This window comes from Leptodactylus fuscus, chromosome 4, assembly GCF_031893055.1.
Source record: "Leptodactylus fuscus isolate aLepFus1 chromosome 4, aLepFus1.hap2, whole genome shotgun sequence".
NCBI lineage: Eukaryota > Metazoa > Chordata > Amphibia > Anura > Leptodactylidae > Leptodactylus > Leptodactylus fuscus.
In genome coordinates, this window is record NC_134268.1 from 71,932,738 (window position 1) to 71,956,187 (window position 23,450).

A 23,450-nucleotide genomic window follows, 5' to 3' on the forward strand; every position below is an offset into this window, starting at 1 on the left:
GTAAGAGTTACTGATATGTGAGTACTTGGAGGTAATAATTAAGTATCTTCATTATTGAGGTCTTTTATTAGTACCTCCATGTCTCACATAGTAGTAACCTTTATATGAGGCACACAGGGGTTAATATGAGGGACATGATGGGGTTTATTCCTATTAATGTGAGGCACACAGGGGTTAATATGAGGGACATGATGAGGTTTATTCCTATTAATGTGAGGCACATGGAGTTACTAAGACAAAACTAATAACCCCAAATGCCTGACATTAATGAGAATAGGAATCCTATGTACCTGTGTGTTTTTCAGTTTCACTTTGCTAGCAGCTTCCTCTCCTCCTCGGGGAATGTTTGCAGGATGCAGACCACTATAGCAGGCACAGACCTGAGCAATTAAGCTCCACCCCCTGGGTTTCCTGCACCCCTCTCAAAGGGGAGTGTCCTTATGCCTCAGCTCTAGCAGAGCACTGAAGGGACCTCGGACTTCATTTAACTCTTGCAGGTCCTGTGCTGCTGGTTTGCCAGTGAAATATGGCAGGAGTGCCACTCTTGGCACGTGTGCCAGGGGTTGCAGACCTCTGCTGTAGAGGGTAATATGAATTTTGTGGCTTGCTATGGTCCAAAGTGTGTGAGATTGCAGAGATAGTGATGTGAGTTTGGGTTTTGTGGGGGTCCTGGGAAAAACATAAGTGCGCTATTGTGACGAAAAGTAGCCTATTGCGCAATCGGGTGTAGTAACTATGTTTGTGGAAAATTTCAGCCAAATCGGTGGAGTGGGTTTTGCGTGATTGAGGAACAAACATCCAAACATCCAAACACACAAACCCACAAACCCACAAACATCCAAACTCACAAACTTTCCCCTTTATAATATTAATAGGACTCTGGTCTTAGTCCACATCACACTAAAGCTCAGGCCTCTTAATAGATCTGGAGCATTTTTGCGGTGGAATTAGCAATCGATGATCTTCCCTAGATTAGTGGGATAATTTATACAATTTTCCAGCATATATTAGTCAAAATCTATCTCGCCATCAGATGACTTTTATTAAAAGTGGCAACCATTGCATAAAATCTCAAAAACTTACAAACTTTTTTTTGTAAAAAAAATGGTGTGGGCTAAAACTGACTTATTGACACTAGAAAACTGGAATAATTGATTAATCTTCCTCCTCTCCCCCAGTATGCATAAAAGTAAACCTAGGAAATCGGATTGACAGCACTTAAGGAAGTTATAATGGCAGCCATATTGATTGCCAGTGTCCGCTAAAGAAGTTCTCTAGAAACAGATGAAAACTCAAGGGCTTACATAACCTAGTGATTTTTTTAACTACTGCAGTACCTTATAGATAGATAGATAGATAGATAGATAGATAGATAGATAGATACTGTAGATAGATAGATAGATAGATAGATAGATAGATAGATAGATAGATAGATAGATACTGTAGGTAGATAGATAAATATATAGATGATAGATAGATACTGTAGGTAGATAGATGATAGATACTGTAGATAGATAGATAGATAGATAGATAGATAGATACTGTAGATAGATACTGTAGATAGATAGATAGATAGATAGATAGATAGATAGATAGGAGATAGATAGATAGATAGATGATAGATAGATAGATAGATAGATAGATAGATAGATAGATAGATAGATAGATAGATAGATAGATAGATACTGTAGATAGATAGATAGATAGATAGATAGATAGATAGATAGATAGATAGATAGATAGATAGATACTGTAGGTAGATAGATAAATATATAGATGATAGATAGATACTGTAGGTAGATAGATGATAGATACTGTAGATAGATAGATAGATAGATAGATAGATACTGTAGATAGATACTGTAGATAGATAGATAGATAGATAGATAGATAGGAGATAGATAGATAGATAGATGATAGATAGATAGATAGATAGATAGATAGATAGATAGATAGATACTGTAGATAGATAGATAGATAGATACTGTAGATAGATACTGTAGATAGATAGATAGATAGATAATACTGTATATAGATACATAGATAGACTGAACATTGAAATGTACAGACGCACATATAAATATAAGAAGATTCACAAGCTGTATACAGCCATTCACACATGCAGATCTCTATAATTTCCATCAGTCCACTTTGCTTAGCATTTTGTTGTAAAGAATATTACTGAGATACATAGATAATGACACTTTGCCCGGTGGGTGCAACTTGAACATTAAACTAAATGAGTACATGGGAAAGACTTGAAACTGCCTCTGGCTTACAACCAACATCCTTGAACCAGAGCAGAAGTAATGAAGAAAAATAAAATCACAAAAAAGAAATTGTATTTTTTTTCAGTGTGAGCTTTTTATGCATTCTAGAGCCAATTATTATTATTATTTTCTTTTGTTCTTATTCTCTATTTTGCAGAAAACATTTAGAGATTGCTCGAGGTCTGATCATCTTAGATGTTTTCATGTACATCATTACCAAAGTGACTTAGATGCCAATTACAAAATTGAAATATCAAGGATTCCTGCGCGTCTTGTCATTCTGGTCAGAACTTAATCAGGCTGAAGTCCTCATTCATTAATACAGTATATGTATCTGTTTAAAGCACTAGCACAGCAAGAGTCAGAGAGATTTCTGATGTACAGCATGTGCTTGGTGCAATTTACATATGCAATGATTGAGATATAACTAAATAAACTAATAGCCTTGCAAATACTGGGAGAGGATGTGGCAATTTATTCACAGTAAATCTATGGGCTGTTACTATTGATACGGTGTGAACATCAATTTGCCTTTGGTAAAGTTTTGTTTAAATGACAAATGTTCACCTATATTTACACAACGGCCATCACTCAACCTACTGACTTTCGCCTTCAGCCATCATACGTAGTCTCAGATTCACTTAGCAGAGTAAAAATCTGTCAGTTATTTAGATTTTTATAGTATACTGAGGAATTATTTTATTAAGATATATTGCATCATATAGCAGAGTTCTGTACATTGTGGTGATGGTATGCATGGATTCAAACAGTTCTAAACATGCACAAAAGTTGGCAGATACACAATAGATTTCAGTTACAAGAGAAAAGTACTATCCTTCACTATGGGGCACCAGAGTTTCAATACATTTCATTGTGTTAGTAGAGAAGGTTGGATGTATCATAGATGAGTGTGTGATGGAAAAGTGAATGTAGCAGATCTGAGTGGGCGTGAGTATATTAAAGCGGAGATTGTGTGTGGAAAGTGTGGAATGTAGTAAAGCTGAGTGTGTGTAGATAACTTTTGATGTAGCTAAGCTGTGTGACTGGGGAATGTAGATGGAGCAGAGCTGAGTGTAGGGGGATATTGTCAGGACATGAGTTGTTTAATAAATCATTGTGTATTTTTCATGGTGTTCGTCTGGGGATTTGAGCCGGTGTCCTGTAGTTCTTTGGTTAGTTCTCTTTGCCACTGAGCTATTTAGTTAGTGGTTGGGTACCTGCCTCTGTGTATACTTGAGCTTGCTTTGTGTCTCAGTAGAAGCGAGCTTCAGGTGTGTGTAATGGTTGTCTACCTATCAGGTCTTTCCGGGTTCTGTAGAAGGCTGACTGCTGGCTTCAGTCCTCGCCGGTTTTCATGGTTACCAGCTAGGATTCTTGGCCCAGTTTTGTAACAGAGTTTAGTTGGAGTTTTGTTCTGTGTGAGAGTCTGTTTTACCCTCAACATTCCTAGTCAACCCCTGTCCTACATTCCTGGCTGCCTGTCACTGTTTGACCTTAGTGTGTTTCTGTTTTTGGGTTCCAAATTTGTTTTGCCCCTGACTTGTGATACCCTTTCCTCACTACTCCACTCTTCCTCTCCTCAATTCCTGTTGTGTGTTTCGTGGTTGTGCTGTACCTGTTAGCTCTCCAGCATGTCCCATCCTAGTTAGTACTGTTTGCAGCTGCACTAATCCCTTCGCTAGGGGTGACCGCCTCTAGTTTCCCAGTCCCTAGCCTATTTCAGTACTCATCCTGCTTGTCTGTCAGGTCTTCGCGTTTAGAGAGCCAGTAGTTGTCGGGGCTGAGCTTAGCTCGGGTTCAGCTGACCAACACCCTCAGGCAGGGCCTAGTCAGCCATTGTAGCACTAGGGACATCTTTCCTACCCTGTTTCCATTGTAGTGCTAGCACCATTCAGTCCATGGTTGTTCAGGCATTGACAACCGTGACAGATATGAAGTGTATGGAGGGAGTATGGATGTAGAAGGCTATATGTATGGAGGAAACATGAAAGTATCAGAGTTGTGGATGCAGGGGAAAGCACAGTGGTAGCAGAGCTGCGTGTGAAGGGAAGAAAAAATGGGGCAGTAGTGGTGTGTGTGTGGAGGGGGAAACAAGGAGGTAGCAGAGCTGTGTGTGTGTGTAACATAACAAGAAAATGAAGGAAATATAAGTAGAACAGAGGTAGTATACAACTGAAAAGCATAATAGAGGCCAAATATAGCTGCACTTTTTTTTACAAATGTGTCTAAAAATTACATGTTTTGTGTTTGTGTGCGTGTGTGCGTGTGTGTGTGTGTGTGTGTGTGTGTGTGTGTGGGATGGGGGTCCTGAACAAAACTCTTGTCCAAAAGGGGACAAGTTTGGGAACCATTACATTAGACAAATGGCTTATGCAGAAACATTACAACACAGCTGTATATGTATATATTTCACCATATACATTGTTACCAAGTAGAGCAAATTAAGTAAGATGATAAAAGTCAGTAGTTTATTTAGAGCTATACAACAAAGTCCAGAATAATATGTGGCTGTTTACGTGAAAAGGGCCCAGATCGTCGATACTAATTATAGAGAAAATAGTCCAAAACATATTTGGGTAAAAAAATCACAATTTTGTTTTATGCAAAAATTTTATTTAAAAATATGTCAAGTTTACAAATTTGTTGAGACTTTTAAGAATTCGGACAATGTTACACCATAACCGTTACAATGATACCAAGAACTCCATATCGACAGTGTGGGCCCTTTTCACATAAACAGCCACATATAGTTCTGTGACAGTCACACCCAAAATAGCCGCCTACAAGTTTGTCTGAAACAATTTCATTTCCTGCTGCCAAGCTTCATGCTTTAAACAAGAATTTAACTGTAAAATGTGAATCTCTTAAAATATGACAGTGCTAATATACCATAGCAAATTATAATTCTAGAAAGAAAATGACATTTTCTATTACACCGGTATTTTTAACCACAATAATCCCACTCAAAATGATGTAAAATAACTAGGATGGTGCATAACGCCAGAGTTCTGCGTTCCTGGATACCTCTGTGAGTGTGATCCCGTTTCTGCAAGGATTAGTGTACTCACCTGCAAGCTTCCTTCTGTCAATAACTGTCTGTCTGCATAAATGTCTGCTTTTTGTGCCACACTGTGCCTGAGGAATGTCTCCATTTTGTTTGTATGTTGTTTTTCTGTTTCTATATCGAAGCAATGTTTCTGACTGGATGACAAAGTCTTGTCCTAGTTTCCCTTTGCATCAGTATGTTTACATAACTGAATTTGTAGCTGAATTTGATGTGGATTCTGAAGCCTGCCTCCCATTAATTTCAATGGGAAGCTGATGCAGTTTTTTTCCCCCTCTAGCTGATTTTTTTTCAGCTAATGGAAAAAAAACACGTCATGCTCGATCTTGAAGCAGTTTCCTTCTGATAACCTCTATTAAAGTGAATGGGAGGCAGAAGAATAAAGCCTGGTCAGTGTGTAATTTGTGAATTCTGCAGTGTATTTCACAACAAAATTTGGTCAAGCAAAAAAATTCAGCTTCAAATTCCTGATGCTGAATTTTTCAGCTTGTACAGATTCTGCTATGTGAACATACCATTGTCTGCTACATATTACTGAGTGGATATAGATGTCCTTCTGCTATATTCTTCACAAGTCACATGTCTTTCTGCCATATCTTTAACATGTCACTTGTCCTTCACATGTCCTTCTGCTAATATGTTTGGATATATGTCTTTCTGCTTTGTACTCCCCTGTTGACAAATATTTCCTTCTGGCATGTATCATGGAGGCATGTTCTCATGCTATATACAGTATGCCTGGTCTCCAGGCTTTCCTTTAAGTATATATCCCTGCTATCTGACCTCCAGACCTTCTGCAATGTATGTTTTACTTCTGGGCCTTTTCTCATCTATGTTTGGCTTCTGGATCTTCTGCCATATTTGCATCTTTGCTACCTGTAAGACCTTTTGCCATGTATGTTTAGCCTTCCGGTTTTCTACCATACAGGCATCTCTTCTGTCTGTCTTGGCCTCATGTATCTCATTTACCTTTCCTGATGTCCTGCCTTGGATTCATGTGCAAGACCCGACATCTGCTTTCTGTATATGCCCGCTACCAGTTCTGAACTCCTGTTTCTTTTACCTTGTGCAGGTATTCTGTCTGCTCTAATAGTAGTCTGTAGTCACACTCTTTACCTTGGCTGATTGCTCAGTGCACTGCCTGGTCAGCTGTCACCAACACTGGTTGGTAGAAAACACCCTGAGGATGCTAAACCTAAGCTAAGCCAGTTTGGTGATGAAGAGGGTCCACAATCCACTTTCTGCTAGATAGTGTATGTATTAATAAAATATTGAATATTCCTACATGTCCTTAGGACTACAGTGTTGCGAACATTTGAAAATTGGTTCCAGGGATGGAGGGTGTGTTTTTCTGCTTGTGTGGTTTGTAGAGGGCAGGGTTTTCCAAGATTATGCAGTGTTTAGGTAGGAGAGGTCTAGCTGCATGCATAGAGTTCTGAAAAATTTATGTCATGTACCTATTTGCATGCCATGCCCTCTAGCTCCAAGTCAAAAGATCTGGAAAACAAATAACACTTCATCCTACACTATTTTGTCTGGTAAAATGCCATGTCAGTTTTGGCACAAACAGGGATTCTAGAGCAAAAACTGCACTGATATTGGCAATCTAGAATATGAGTGCAGTCTCTGGGGGCTCGAAAGGCTGAAGCACCTCTGATCATCACCAAGAGTCTCGGGAGAAGTTCAATCTGAGCTTGGAGACTGAATGCTGTAACCTAGTGGCAGAGGCATTATGCACTTCTTCTGGAGGTACTGAGGCTCTTTTCTTATTTCCTCTTCTGTTCTTGGGAGGTGTGGAATTGGGGAAACATTTGCTGCAAGTTTAGAAAGTTTATTTAGGGAGAATGCTGCTGCCAATGGACTAGACTGAAGTGAACATTTTAGTCTTAAAGCAGTAACCTTTTATCCCTCTCTACATTCCCACGTTAAATATAAAAAAAAAAAAAAAAAAAGACACCGAGCGCACTAAGTGTAGTATTTGAGAGTACACAGGTGATTAAAGACTGGGTAAGTATTAACGTGGACCAGATGGCCTCTCACCTTATGAGGTTGTGAATAGTCACAACACTTGAAATCATATTAGGGTGAGAGTGGCAGCAGTTCAATACGTCACCGGAGTACCAGAGGAGATACTGAAGAGGAAAAAGGGGACCAAAGGTCCGTTGAGGGAGATCCACGCACACTGGTATGTTTAGGAAGATGGTAAACCAGGGTCCAATCACATAGGGTTTATTGGATAGTTAAAAATACAGCATATAGCACGATGCGTTTCAGGCCTTACATTGGCCCTTTCTCAAGTGCAAAAAACGAGAGCAGGTCCCGTCAGGTCAGACGTTCACTTTTTACAAGACCTTGCATTTTGTGGGTCCATAAAACTTTTTTGATAATTTTTTATTACTTTTTGTTTTTGAAAGGCGTTTATGATGTTTATCATATAGAATAAATAACATACTCATTGTATTTCAGGGGTCATTATAGACATGGTAATACCAATTGTGTGAGTTTTTTTCTTTCATGAAGAAGGGGGGGGGATCTATTTTTACTTTTTATCTGTAAATTGACTTAGGTGCTACAGTCGGCATTGACCACAGCATATAAAGGGTTACATGGCAAGTATGCTTTTGATTTATAATGGGTGGGGTGAGATTTCATGAACAAAAGTCCATGATTTTCTAATTTCATCAAAGTTTTGGTTCCTAATGTTTAAGAGACCCTTGTTTGACATCGCTGAGGTCACCTATTTTTTCCCATCTGCCATTTTTATGAAATGCAAAAAAGGACACTGACAATTAGAGTGCGCCATTACTAAATGTGAAGCTATAAATGAATCATCACTTCATACAATAGGAGGGCTCTGCTCATACAATTTTTCCAAGATATACAATTTCTATATAAACAGTATATATAATAATATATAGGGCAACATGGTGGCACACTGGTTAGCACTGGAGTCCTGGGTATGAATTCTGCCAAGGACAACATTTGCAAGGAGTTTGTATGTTCTCCCTGTGTTTGCATGGATTTCCTCCCATGCTCCAAAGACATACTGATAGGGAAAAATGTACATTGTGGGTCTTATATAGGGCTCACAATCTACATTAAAAAAAAAATAAAAAAATTTAGGTTTTCATATTGAATAATTAATAATGCTTTGTCTGTACATATTGTTGTTATATACTTGTAGTGCCAACTTATCTTTTGATTCATTTTCGAAACATCAAGCTAATGTGTTCAGTGCCGTTGGTCACACATGTCCAGTAACTCAATCTCACTGCCTGGATCCTATTGTGCAAGGGTGGTGGAGTGATGCCTGCTATTATACAGAAAGAATATGAAGACTCTTCTGAACCTTTATCAGAACACACTGCTAGACTATCCTCTGATGAACCTCTAGCAAGGGGAAACGCGTAGGAAGAATTTTATTAGACTAATGCTTCAGATCTTGCCTTCTCTTTAGCTGCTTTATCCGTTGCTCAGTGTCTGAGCCTCCACGGGGCACTTTTACAGCTGCTATGTGGACTTATTCTTAAACATCTCAAGGAAAACTTTCTGGTTTTCTGAGTTTTGCTCTTTTGAGAGTGGGTTTGTTTTTGGGGTTGCTTCATTAAATATACTTTTATTACATCACACACTGCATGGGTAAATGTTTTACAAACATGTATATATACTTTAGTGCCAGAATTATATTCAGTGATTTAACATTTCGGATAAAAACCCTTCGTCAGGCCAGTGTGGGTCCAATGTGGGACCTAGTAATAACTCTAAACAGATACCCAGAAATATTATACCTCAACTGCACCAACAGAGGGTATACAACATATGGCCATAATACAATACACCAAACCACATTGCTAAAAGCCATTAATAATCTGGACTGCCACTATGATAAATGGTCATGGTTGGAGTCCTGTCTATGGTCATCATGTACTTTGGTGTCTTTTTAATTGCTTTAATATTTATTTTGTTTATTGTTCCCCAATAAAACATGACTTTTTTATCTCTTTGTTATTCCAATTTTTGTGTGGTAAGATGACAAAAAGCTGCATATCTGTCATTGTTTTATAGCTTACATTGGATACATAAGGCATTACCTTTAGAGGGCTGATCTTTACAAATGTGGAAATACTCAACATGTATTGGTATTACGGTTTTTCTTTTTCTTTTAGAAAGGATGTGAATTCCCTTGATTGTGAGACAGGAGGTGAGGGCCACAAAACAGAGCAAAAAAATAAATCTCCAAAAATAAAATCACTAATCGTTAATGACTGTACTACTGTACTTTAGTTTTAAGAGGGAAATGTTTTTATTGTTGTGAGAAAACCAATTTAAAGCTTTAATATTAAGATTTATTATCTACTAGCTGGTACCCGCGACTTTGTCTGCGGTGATTGTAGAAGTGGGTATATACAGGCGTGGGTAAGGTTTTCGTACTGTGTATAAGGTATGGGATATGAAATGTAACTTTGTATCTTGTTTTTGCTGTAATTCTGAGAATACGTGAGACTTTTGTGTTGAACGTAATTTGTATTTCAGCTGCTATACGGTGTTGTGAGAAACTGTACATAGTGTCTTTGGGACAGAGGTATTTCAAGTGAATATACTTTGATATACGACATTATCTGATTTGTTATTTTCCGCCAGTACATGTAAGTTTTGGGCACAGGATAAAACAGATTCTAAAACTTTAAAGGAATCTAGTGGCATAGTGAATATACCATTCTCATGTCAAAATGCAATCTTACTGCTTATGCTTATAGCATTAGGGTCCATTCACATGGAGGAAAATGGCGAGGAATTTGGTGGTGAATTTCTACTAGCAGAACAAGGAGCCCATTTAAGTCAATGAGAGCCTTTTTTTCAGCGCTGAAATTTCACACCAAATTCCTCACCATTTTCCTCCGTGTGAATGCACCCAAGAAAGGAATCCATTTTAATGGTTCTGTCATCTAGAGAGAAATTGAGAATGGTCCAATAAGAGAAAAAGCAATTTAGAAGCAATTTTGATGGTGGTTTCCTTTGAGTAAGATGTCCTATATTCATACATACTAAAATAAATTAGCAAATACCATTCATACATTGTGTTAACACATTATTCTGCTGCAGCTAATAGCTATAGTCAAAGCCATGAGGATTGTGGTGTGGTTTATAAGCTCAGTGTCCTAAAGTAAACCAAAGCTGTAACCTAATTGAGGTATAAACTAAATGTATTTTTAATGAAATGTGCTGTGATAAGTGTAAGTCACTTGGAGCATTGATTCCTGCTATATTGTCAGCATTCTCGAAAAGTAATGTTGTTGCTTCTGTCATAACTATTTAATGTTTGGTTTAATGGGAATTAGAAAAGTAACTTTCTAAATACAGTGCCTTGTGAAAGTATTCGCCCCCTTGAACTTTTCAACCCTTTGCCACATTTCAGGCTTCAAACATAAAGATATCAAATTTTAAAGTTTAAAGTTTGCCACCTGAGAGACACACCGAACATGTGGAGGAAGGCGCTCTGGTTCGATGAAACCAAAATCAAAGTTTTTGGCCACAATGCAAAATGATATGTTTGGCGTAAAAGCAACACAGCTCATCACCCTGAACACATCATCCAAACTGCCAAACATGGTGGTGGCAGCATCATGGTTTGGGCCTGCTTTTCTTCATCAGGGACAGGGAAGATGGCTAAAATTGATGGGAAGATGGATGGAGCAAAATACAGGGACCATTCTAGAAGAAAACCTGTTGGAGTCTGCAAAAGACCTGAGACTGGGACGCAGATTTATCTTACAACAAGACAATGCTCCAAAATATAAAGCAAAATCTACAATGGAATGGTTCACATATAAACGTATCCAGGTGTTAGAATGGCCAAATCAAAGTCCAGACCTGAATCCAATCGAGAATCTGTGAAAAGAGCTGAAAACTGCTATTTACAAATGGTCTCCATCCAACCTCACTGAGCTCCAGCTGTTTTGCAAGAAAGAATGGGCAAGAATTTTAGTCTCTCGATGTGCAAAACTGATAGAGACTAGAGATGAGCGAGTAGTGTTCGATTGAGTAGGTGTTCAATCGAATACTATGGTATTTGAGATACCCGTACTCGATCGAACACTACTAGCTGTTCGAAGTTTAAGGTTTGATGCAGAACCAGCGTTGATTGGCAGAATGCTATACAGTCGGCCAATCAACGCTGGTTCTTCTCTTACCTTTAGAAGTCTTCTCCGTGCAGCGTCCCCGCGGCGTCTTCCGGCTGGAATTCACTCTGCCTAGGCATCCGGCCTAGGCAGAGCCGACTGCGCATGCGCGGGCATGCCCTCGCATGCGCAGTCGGCTCTGCTCAGGCATCGGGCTGGGCAGAGCCAACCGCGCATGTGCAGTCGGGTCTGCCTAGGCTCCGATGCCTAGGCAGAGTGAATTCCAGCCGGAAGACGCCACGGGGGCGCTGAGCCAGGAGAAGACTTCAAGGGGAATCCAGCCCGACCATCACTCGTGGACTTGGTAAGTATAATTTTATCGAATTTTGCGTACCCCTGAAATGAGCATTTCCCCCCATAGACTATAATGGGGTTCGAAATCCGTTCGAACAGCCGAACAGTGTGCGGCTGTTCGAATTGGATTTCGAACCTCGGACATTTTAGTGTTCGCTTATCTCTAATAGAGACAAACCCCAAGTGACTTGCAGCTGTAATCGCAGTCCCAGGGATTGTTTTAGTGATGGGGTCACATCAATCAAACTTGGGGGCCATCTATCATTTTTGCAATTTTTACTAAAAATGGAAAATTTGGATTATGAATAGAGATGAACGAATAGTGAAATGTTCGAAATTCGATTAGAGTAGCCGCTCAATACTCGACTGTTCGATCGAATATTGAACCCCATTATAATCTATGGGGAAAAAAATACTTGTTAATGGGGAAATCACTTTTTGCTCAGGAGTCGAACTATGACACCCTAGGAAATGATGCCAACACCCTGGAATGCAACTGGGACAGCAGGGGAAGCATGTCTGGGGGCATCTAACATGCCCAAGTCACTGTATTATGTCGGGATCCCTGTCATCTTGTGATATGCGGGAGCTGACTTTTTCCCATAGGAATGCATTGACCAGCGTTGATTGGCCAAATGCCATACAGAGTACAGCATTCGGCCAATCAATGCTGATTCTGCTGGAGGCTCGTCTGTGAGGAAGTGGAGTCTAAGATCGGACCAGAATGGAGACTGATGTGGACCGATCTTAGACTCCGCCTCCTCTGGCAGAACCAGCGTTGATTGGCCGAATGCTGTACTCTGTATGAAATTCGGCCAATCAACGCTGGTCAATGCATTCCTATGCCATATAGATGTAGCAATGCTGGCCATGCGCTCAGCTTGGCTACACCTGAGATGCAGCCGAGCTGTGCGCACGGCCAACAGTGCTACCCTGGAGATGTGAACCCTGCTGCACTCATGAGAGATGTAGCAGAGCTGAGTGTGTGCTGAACCCTGCTGCACACTCAGCTCTGCTGCATCTCCAGAGTAGCCAAGCTGAGCGCACAGCCAGCTCTGCTTCATCTCTGGGGTAGCAGTGCTGGCCGTGCGCTCAGCTCGGCTGCATCTCCAGTGTAGCTGAGCTGAGCGCACCGCCAGCACTGCTACATCTTGGCATAGAAATGCATTGACCAGCGTTGATTGGCTGAATGCCATATAGAGTACAGCATTCGGCCAATCAACGCTGGTTCTGCCAGAGGAGGCGGAGTCTAAGATCGGTCCACAGCAGTCTCTATTCTGTTCCGATCTTAGACTCCGCCTCCTCACAGACGAGCCTCTGGTAAAATTAATTCCCATGAAATTAAGATTCCAATGTTATGGTATATGTCAGATTTTATTTAGGATACCCATAGACTGGAATGCAGTTACCCCTTTTTTGCACCATTTTAAAAATAAAGGACATTTGAAAAAAAAAAAGCTTTCAAAGTAATACTTTGAAATAAATTACATATCAGGTTGGATGAAGACATCAGTCCATCAACTCCAACCTATAACTCTACAGTCCCCTACAGTGTTGATACAGAGGAAGGCAAAAAAACCCATAAGGCTAAATCAGAAAAAGAAATAAAAAAAAGATAAATTTAAAAAATTAAATAAACACTTGTACAAATTTAAATTAGAAGACAATAAGCACAAGAGGCTTGAGTAATGCCCCCATTGTGTCTATTGGTGATATATGCATTTGGTGGCGGCACTCTTTTAATATAAACCATGTTCAGTGCTGTTGATGGTGATCACTGTGTGATATACATTCATCTCATCCCATCCATTACGCCAAGTAGTTTCCTGACACAATCCCAATGAACACGATTGCATGCTTGACAAGGCTAGTGCTACCAATAGTCAATTAAAATGGCATTTGTTATAGAGAATAATTTGATATTACATTACTTGAGAAAAATGCTGACAAGCAAGTCTGAGCGCTATCTACATGACTGTGAAAACGCTTTTCTTTCCCAGTAAACAGAATCAAGTCGGCCAATTAAAGTGTTGCAGCCATTACATCATCGATTGGGCGAAGACGTAGAATTTTGATTCTTATCCTACAAGTAGATGGAATATACTACAAAGGTCACATGTTCAATTCTAGCAGTGACATGTAATCAATAGGAAAAGACTGTCGGAGAGATGCCAAGAGGTGACTTTTATTGGACTAATGGAGAGACTTTAATTGTTTGTTTAATAACACAGACTTTATACAATTCATTATAAGGTGGCTCATGTAATGGGTTGTTAAATTGGTGACCGTTTTATCATCATCAATCATTAAAAATATTTCCAACATAAACTGATAAAGTATTCACTATTGTCCATGTGCTGATGAAAAACTAACAGCAAATCTATAAAGCAGCAATCTACTGTGCTTGATCTACAATAATGCTTCCCCACATTGATAACATATGGCAATGACTAATATTTTATGTCTTTTGAAAAAGAAATTTCTATTGTATCGGGACAAATTTTCAATGCCAAGTTACCATGGAAACCTTGCAACACTTACTATTTTAGGTATGTGGATGTTAAAGCATGTTCATATCTTCAATACCAAGAATAATAAAATATTGAATATAGTCTTAACACGTATGCAAAGTAAATGTTCAAAATACAATATAATACAACCCTTCTCGAGTATCTGGACAATTATGCCGTTACAAAGTGAGGCGTCCTGACAGTAAGTGATCAGTGTCCTTGCAGAGAATGTGTTACATATGGCCGATTTATATCAGTGAGTTGTTAATATAGCACAGAACAGGACTGATCCCTCTGAGTGAGAGGGACTTCTTGTAACACCTCTCCCCTCTGGTCAAGAGATAAGGATCCTGTACATGGGGTCCAATGTGTTTATTCAACACAGACAAAAGAATAAGGCTGAAGCTCCATGTTGTGCAAAAACACAACTTTTTTTGTTGAAGATTTTGCTGTGGACTTTGAGCCAGATGTCAGAACCCTATGGAAGTTCAATTGATAATCTACCCTAAAAACAGGTCATCAGTAAAAAAAAGTCCCTCAAAATCCCTGTACTTTCCAAAGCAAGTTAAGAAATACAGCCGCATGATTCATTACTTACTATATGTAAGTACTAAACTCTATGTCAATAAAATTATCAATTTCCCAAATCTCCAGTTACAATTTACACTATGCAACAAAGACAATACTTGACAAATTAATAAATATGTTAAGTAGAGATGAGCGAACACTAAAATGTTCGAGGTTCGAAATTCGATTCGAACAGCCGCTCACTGTTCGAGTGTTCGAATGGGTTTCGAACCCCATTATAGTCTATGGGGAACATAAACTCGTTAAGGGGGAAACCCAAATTCGTGTCTGGAGGGTCACCAAGTCCACTATGACACCCCAGGAAATGATACCAACACCCTGGAATGACACTGGGACAGCAGGGGAAGCATGTCTGGGGGCATAAAAGTCACTTTATTTCATGGAAATCCCTGTCAGTTTGCGATTTTCGCAAGCTAACTTTTCCCCATAGAAATGCATTGGCCAGTGCTGATTGGCCAGAGTACGGAACTCGACCAATCAGCGCTGGCTCTGCTGGAGGAGGCGGAGTCTAAGATCGCTCCACACCAGTCTCCATTCAGGTCCGACCTTAGACTCCACCTCCTCCGGCAGAGCCAGCGCTGATTGGCCGAAGGCTGGCCAATGCATTCCTATGCGAATGCAGAGACTTAGCAGTGCTGAGTCAGTTTTGCTCAACTACACATCTGATGCACACTCAGCACTGCTACATCAGATGTAGCAATCTGATGTAGCAGAGCCGAGGGTGCACTAGAACCCCTGTGCAAACTCAGTTCACGCTAATAGAATGCATTGGCCAGCGCTGATTGGCCAATGCATTCTATTAGCCCGATGAAGTAGAGCTGAATGTGTGTGCTACGCACACACATTCAGCACTGCTTCATCACGCCAATACAATGCATTAGCCAGTGCTGATTGGCCAGAGTACGGAATTCGGCCAATCAGCGCTGGCTCTGCTGGAGGAGGCGGAGTCTAAGGTCGGACCTGAATGGAGACTGGTGTGGACCGATCTTAGACTCCGCCTCCTCCAGCAGAGCCAGCGCTGATTGGCCGAATTCCGTACTCTGGCCAATCAGCGCTGGCCAATGCATTCTATTAGCCCGATGAAGTAGAGCTGAATGTGTGTGCTTAGCACACACATTCAGCTCTACTTCATCAGGCTAATAGAATACATTGGCCAATCAGCGCTGGCCAATGCATTCTATTAGCTTGATGAAGCAGAGTGTGCACAAGGGTTCAAGCGCACCCTCGGCTCTGATGTAGCAGAGCTGAGGGTGCACAAGGGTTCAAGTGCACCCTCGGCTCTCCTACATCAGAGCCGAGGGTGCGCTTGAACCCTTGTGCAGCCTCGGCTCTGCTACATCAGAGCCGAGGGTGCGCTTGAACCCTTGTGCACACTCTGCTTCATCAAGCTAATAGAATGCATTGGCCAGCACTGATTGGCCAGAGTACGGAATTCGGCCAATCAGCGCTGGCCAATGCATCCCTATGGGAAAAAGTTTATCTCACAAAAATCACAATTACACACCCGATAGAGCCCCAAAAAGTTATTTTTAATAACATTCCCCCCTAAATAAAGGTTATCCCTAGCTATCCCTGCCTGTACAGCTATCCCTGTCTCATAGTCACAAAGTTCACATTCTCATATGACCCGGATTTGAAATCCACTATTCGTCTAAAATGGAGGTCACCTGATTTCGGCAGCCAATGACTTTTTCCAATTTTTTTCAATGCCCCCGCACTTTACCACGCGGTGTTCGATTCGATTCGAACATGGCGAACACCCTGATATCCGATCGAACATGTGTTCGATAGAACACTGTTCGCTCATCTCTAATGTTAAGCAAAGTGGAACAATCTTAAGCTTTCACAAATGGATGGAAAAATATAAATATGATCTAAATCCAGTCTATGTTCCTCTTTTGAGCTATTATGTGCTCATCTTTGCTTTTATGTGTTTCTAAATCATTGAAACCAAAATGATTGTAGATGAATAGCAAAATGTCCTTGTTATGTCAGATTTTATTATTTCAGTGGATTCAAGTAATTTGTCCTGCTACAACCTAACCCAGTCTAATGAAACTCATGTCATAGTCAATCAAATATAACAGACATGTAAAGAGGAAGTTCATCTAAAGTGGGTTACTTTATGTGTAAGTTTAACAGCAAGGGCTGCTAAGTGTAGTGATGTAAAGTATCACGGCTATTTGGAATATAATGCATTAGAGGTACACAGCAAAATCAGAGTTGACAGTGGTTTTGAAGAGCCAGAAAATATTATGTGAATGTAGGTAGTGGAAATCAAACAGTCAATCCGATTTTTACATGCATTTGTAAAAATTGCACATATATGTGTGTGTGTGTGTCAAAATTTTAAATATATATATATATATATATATATTTATATTTATATTTTTATTTTGTATCCAATCATACAGAGATACCACTGAAAAAAAAATCAATACAAACGCTTGTGCGATAGTCAGACTTTACTTTTGCTTACATCTGCAGATGAGTTTCTGTTTGGGGAGTCCGCTTGGGGACACCCGGAAAGGAAACCTATCTGCAAAAAAAAGTGGTTACCTAAGGAAAGTCGTGGACTCCATAATCTATAATAGGGTTTGTGTGGTTTCTGCATGAAAAATGTGGAGAGAAAAGTGCTGCGGAAACGGAATGGCCCAAACGCAGGTGTGAACCAAGCCTTAACTATGGTTCCTTTTAGTAATTAAAACCAGATACAAATTCTTTTTTCTAATCTCTGTTTATTTTTCTCTTTGTAGATTACTTTTATTCTAGTTTTGTTACATCATCTTGCCTAAATTGATGTTTGCATTGTAGCTTTGAATAACAGTTCAGAGATTTGCTTCACAACTGACTTATAGAAATAGAAAGCAAACTATTGATTTACATGGATCATCTACAGGATAGCGTATTGGGCATACTGGGACCCAAGTAGAAATCACTGTTTGGGGGGGGGGGGGGAGAGAAAATGAGTATTGAGTATTCTTCATCAGTGAATGATAGATTCTGTGTTATCTGTCTCTCACGTTAAGGCAGAGGTGTTATATCTCATTGTAATCATGCCAGGCAGGATAATGAGATGATGGATGTGAAGTGATCTCTATAAAACAGGAAGTGTTAGATTATAAAAAATGTTTATAGAAATGTGATTTCAATAATTTCGTGATGATAAATTACATTAGAATTCATACTTTTTAGCTCAGATTTCTAACTTTGTTTTTGACTAAGGGTTCATTCAAACTTAAGGACATTTTACACAACCATTGACCAGACGAAGAAAGAAGGGGAGGATCCAGCAGAAGACAGAGGCGGCGCAGGATCCAGTTCTCAGGCAGCGGTGGGGACGCCCTCATCACATTTTCAGCGCTGGGGCCCACCCCTATCGCTGCCAGAGAACTAATTTACATACCGGTAAAAACCGGTATTACTAAGGAACGGCGCGGCGGAGATCCCATCTAAAGGTAAGAGACGAATAGCCTTTCTAAAGGCTATTCCAACGTGTTAGCCACAGAAAAAAGATTTTTAATGGTAGAATCCCTTTAAAATAGGTATACCCATTTAAAGTGGACATGTCAGCGCTGTCAATACATTGTTCTATTTCTTCATTAAATAGCAATTCTGTAGAATGTTTTGGGAGTCTTTGCATGTGCTGTTCCTCTGTTATTGCTCCTATAAATTTGTGAAAAAAAATCGGTTATTACCATACCATTTAAAGTTGTATCTCTATATACTCACACTGCTGACAATACCAAATTGTATAGGGCTGACCTCCCCAAACTTAGATAAGGAAGATAGTGACACTGGGCTGTTATTTTATTGATACATTTTCAGAAGAATAACAGAGTATCGGCATAACAAAGAGATAGCTGACCTATTTATAGTGGAAAGATTGTTCAGTGACCCCAATGTTCCCTTTCATTACTGTGTTGGTGGTCTGATATTTTCTGAATTACAGTGACTGGGTCTTGATCTTTACATCAGGCTTCTTGCAGCCTTTTTGTCCCTGTTGATTTCATTGTATTATATTCATAGAAACTGTGCACAAAGTAATGAATCTAAAGAAAAAAAGTGGGCATCAAATTAAATGCCACATATGTTTGCAATTTGAACATATTGAAATAAAATAAGGACATGATGTTCTATGTGCGCCACTACTATATTAATGCTCCTACTTCATTGCCCTGGCTGGTAAATAGTAGCCTTTAAAATGCAAAATAAACTTTCTGCTGGCTTTGTCTGCAAACCCTATGAGGTATCTTCACCAGCAGGTGAAAATTCTTATGGCCAAATATAGCTGCGCTACAGAATCGAGGGAAGCTGAGTAGGTGGAAGCACTGCGAGCAGAAAAGAATTATTTGAAAGCTAATAATTCCAGCTTATTTAAATATATTGTGTGCCCTTATGTTTTTTTAGAAATTGTTTTGTGCAGTAAAACATTTTGGCATAGACTATTGAAGACCCGCTGTTAGCAGGAATATATGATCACTGTGTGCTAGTGGAGCATTCATGTCATGTTTCATCAAAACTTTGTTTATTAAATTCTCCACAAAACTTAATGTATATTTATAAACCACTTTGGATTTATGAATACCTTCCAATTACACAAAAAATGACCTAGATTTTCAAGCTTTAGAATTCCATTACAGCTTTAGCATCTCCTTTCACAATTATATATATTGGGAGAGAGAATGCAGGGGCTTTGAAATGTAACATGTTCTCATTTGGAGGTAAAATTCTAAATTGCGGGGTTACATTACTATTGGTTTCCATTAGAAAAGTATCAATATAATCAATACATTAAAAAACAGATGAAATATTTTTCATACAGCAGGACAAGTAGTCAAAATTATAACATTGACCAAGTTATAGTAAAAAATATAACACAACAAGTAATATTAGGGAGCGTTCACACTTGCACCTTTATCCGCCCACTGGGTCTCCGTCCTAACTGCATAGGGTATGGCTTTCTGGGGGTCAGTTTTAAAACCCATTCATTTGAACGGGCTTTTAAAGCAAACCGCCGGTGTCCATATGCAGCCTCTCTACAGGGAACTGTGTTTTTTGACCAGATATGAAGTCAGACATGCAGGTCCGGCCAAAATAACCGGTTTTCCCGCGGAGAGGCTGCATATGGACACCAGCGGTTTGCTTTAAAAAAACATTCAATGAATGGGTTTTAAAACTGACTGTCGGGAATCCGTCCACTATGCAGTTTTTCTGGGAAATAGGACGGAGACCCAGGCACAGACACGGGCACAAGTGTGATCGCCCTCTTACAATCTTTCTTTTAAATATTCAAAGCCATTTTCTACTCACTATTATGAGGTATATGGGTATAAGGAATTGCATGATGGCATTGGACTCATTTTCATCGCATTTATTCATTTTCACAATTTTCCTCTTTGTATAGATTGTTTCTAAAAAACTACCTTCCATCACAAATCAAGAACAATCCTCTATTCTGTAATTAGAAGGGCAAAGCGGCTGTGAAAAATGTCAATTTTTCATAACCGTTTTGTACCTCATTTATTACAGTGCATGAAGGAATCCGTAAAAATGGACAAAAATAGAGCATTATGTATATTCTGATGGTCCGTGAAGATGGACCTTCAAAATATCAGTCGTGAATAGCCTCCATTTACAGATATCAAAAGTAATGTGGCTGTGTCGTGGCTGTTAAAAAAAACATTTGAGTAATGTAGACTAACTTTAATATACAGAAAGGGAAATCATTTTCTGATGAACACCCTAATGTGCTTCTCTGCCATACTATTGCCTACATATGGTGCCCTTTGGGGAAATACTATAAATAAACTTCTATGGAAGAAACTAAGACTTGCTTCAAAGTCCAGAAATTTTATATTTTTTACATAATTAATTTTAAAGAAGCACTCTGACTTTTATTCTTTGACCCATGATAGATATCCCTAATATAAATTGTAGTGCAGTTAAATTCTTTCTTATTGTTACAGGGGCTGTATTTGCGAATTATTCATTGCATTCAGGTCCTTAGTAGTAACCAACAATGTGACCAACACTTTAAAGGTCCATTCACACAAAAGAAAATGGTGAGGAATTTGATGTGGAATTTCAGCGCTGAAAAAAAAGCCTCCCATTGACTTCAATGGGTTCCCTTTTCTGCTAGCAGAAAAAGGAAATGGACCCTTAGAGAGCCTTCACATGGAATTTACGCTCCGCTCATTCTGAACGTAAACTCGTTCAGAGTGAGTGATGTTAAAACAGATCCCATTGATTTTGGGGCTTCGCACGCTCCCCATTGAAATCAATGGGAGGCTTTTTTACTTATTGGATTCAATGTGATACGCGCGTATTCCAGCACCCATTCAAGTCAATGGGATCTGTTTTAACATCGCTCACTCTTAACGAGTTTTACGTTCAGAATGAGCGAGTTTTTACTCCGTGTGAAGGCTCCCTTACTCTAAAACTGACAGTGTGTCAAGTGTTCACAATTTGTCAGTCTCTCCAGGTAAGTTTATGACAGTCTCGATGTGCATCTCAGAAATAAATAGTGACTTTCTCATCACACAGAAGAAACTGTGTCAATTGAAGAGTACAATTCACGTGATAAAACTAAAGGCTGGAAGATGCGTGGATGACTCACAAATGCAAAAAAAAAAAAAATTGCATTCAATTCAATTTACATCATGTACCTTTCTAAAAGACCAGAGTCAAATTTTCTTGGAGTTCTTTAATTGTCTAAAACCAAAGATTATGAGTTGAATGCATTAATACTTTCTTGAAATTACACAGCTTAGAACTTTCCTAAATCCAGAGGCTACCGTACCAATTTTAAAGTGATTGTTTAATGGGAGCCTGTGTGTAGTAAAGCTAATATTATAAACCTAATCTCAGTACCTTACAGAGGTGATTCTACAGTTTACAAATAAGCCTCAGTTATTCAGCTTTGCACCTGCATTTTCAAAGTAAATCATTGTTTTATTTATATGAAAATGAGGGACAAGTCCTTGGCTGAGATTAAAGCCAAGGCACATGAAGGCATGAGCTACAGCACTTTACCCTGATTTACAAGGGAATTGTCAAATAAATGTCGATTTATATGAAAATGGAGCTCAGAATCTGAATAACAGAAGTATTGCTGGAAAATGTAGAAACACTATTATAAGGTACTGTGATTGGGTTTATAACCAATTTACTGATGATAGGCTCACTTTAACCCTTTCCTGACATCTACTCTGCTATTACGGAAGATGTTGGGTCTTTAAACAGGAGCTGAGTGGCCACCATTGGGATCCCTGCACCCGAAAGTGACTGATCTACAAACATCTAAAAATATTTTTTTTCCATATATAGGGAAGGACGTGGTGAGAAAACAATCAGCAGAGTTTCCCATGAAAAAAATTAACAAAAAATGATCAAAATATCACACATTATAAAATATGGTATAAATAAAAATCGAAATATAAAAAAGTTACAAGCGTCAAAATTTGGCAAAGAAATTTTTTTACCCAAAGTTTTGAATGTAACAAAAGCTATATAAATTTGGTATTATTGTAACCATACTGAACTACAATGCAGATAGCATGTCATTTTGGCACCGTGAACGACATCAAAAACACAAAGCCCGTAAAAAAAAGTTGCACAGTTTTTCTCTATTTTCACCCCATTCTGCAATAGTTTTTAGCTTCCTTGTACCTTCTGTGGAATAATAAATGTTACTATGAAATACAATTTGTCCTGAAAATATTAAGCCCTCATTTGTGTGAACGTAAAAATAAAAAAGTAATTACTTTTGAATGGTAGGGAGTCAAAGATCAAAATCAAAAAATTACTGCAGTTGGAAGGGGTTAAACATTGCTTATACAGTTATAAAAAAAACATTATAAATTTAGTATTGCTGTAATCATACTGACTCATAGAATACAGGTGACGTATTAAACACATTTTTTCTCCGATATCACCCAATTCAGAATTGTTTTTCCCCAGTCTAGAATATGAAATGGTACCACTACAAAGTATAATTTATTCTGTAAAAATTAAGCCCTCATATGGTGTAAAAATTAGGGTTGAGCTGATCTTGAGACTTCAGGATTGATTTTAAAATCCGATTTCTGATCATTTTCCAGCCGATCCCGATCGCAATTGTGAAATTTGCTCGATCGCCGATCGGCATCTGATCTTTCCTGATCCCGATCGCTCAAACCTAATTGTATATTACATATATAGTGGGTTGAGCCGATCTTGAGATTTCAATATCTTGTTTTTGATCATTTTCCAATCGATCCCGATCATGAAATTTGCTCGATCGCCAATCGGATCCGATATTTCCCGATCCCAATCGCTCAACCCCAGTAAAAATGTGTTGGAAAAATAAAAAAAGTTATGGCTTTAGGAGCAGAGGAGTCAAAAACAAAAATGTCTGCGTGGGAAGAGATTAACATTTAATAGTACTTTTTAGGTCCCCAAGGGGACTAGAACTTGAACGTTCAACCACTTAGATAATACACTGCAATATGCAATCTATCCTCCCTGAAGACTTGGATGCTTTCATTCCCTCTCCATACTCCAA

The 23,450-nt window shown here is 39.1% G+C and overlaps 1 protein-coding gene across 1 annotated transcript in view; it reads right to left on the bottom strand.

Moving 5' to 3' along the window:
- Nucleotides 1-23,450, bottom strand: part of DLGAP1 (DLG associated protein 1) — a 432,343-nt gene that overhangs the window by 273,998 nt on the left and 134,895 nt on the right. The gene's annotated exons all lie outside the window — the stretch shown is intronic.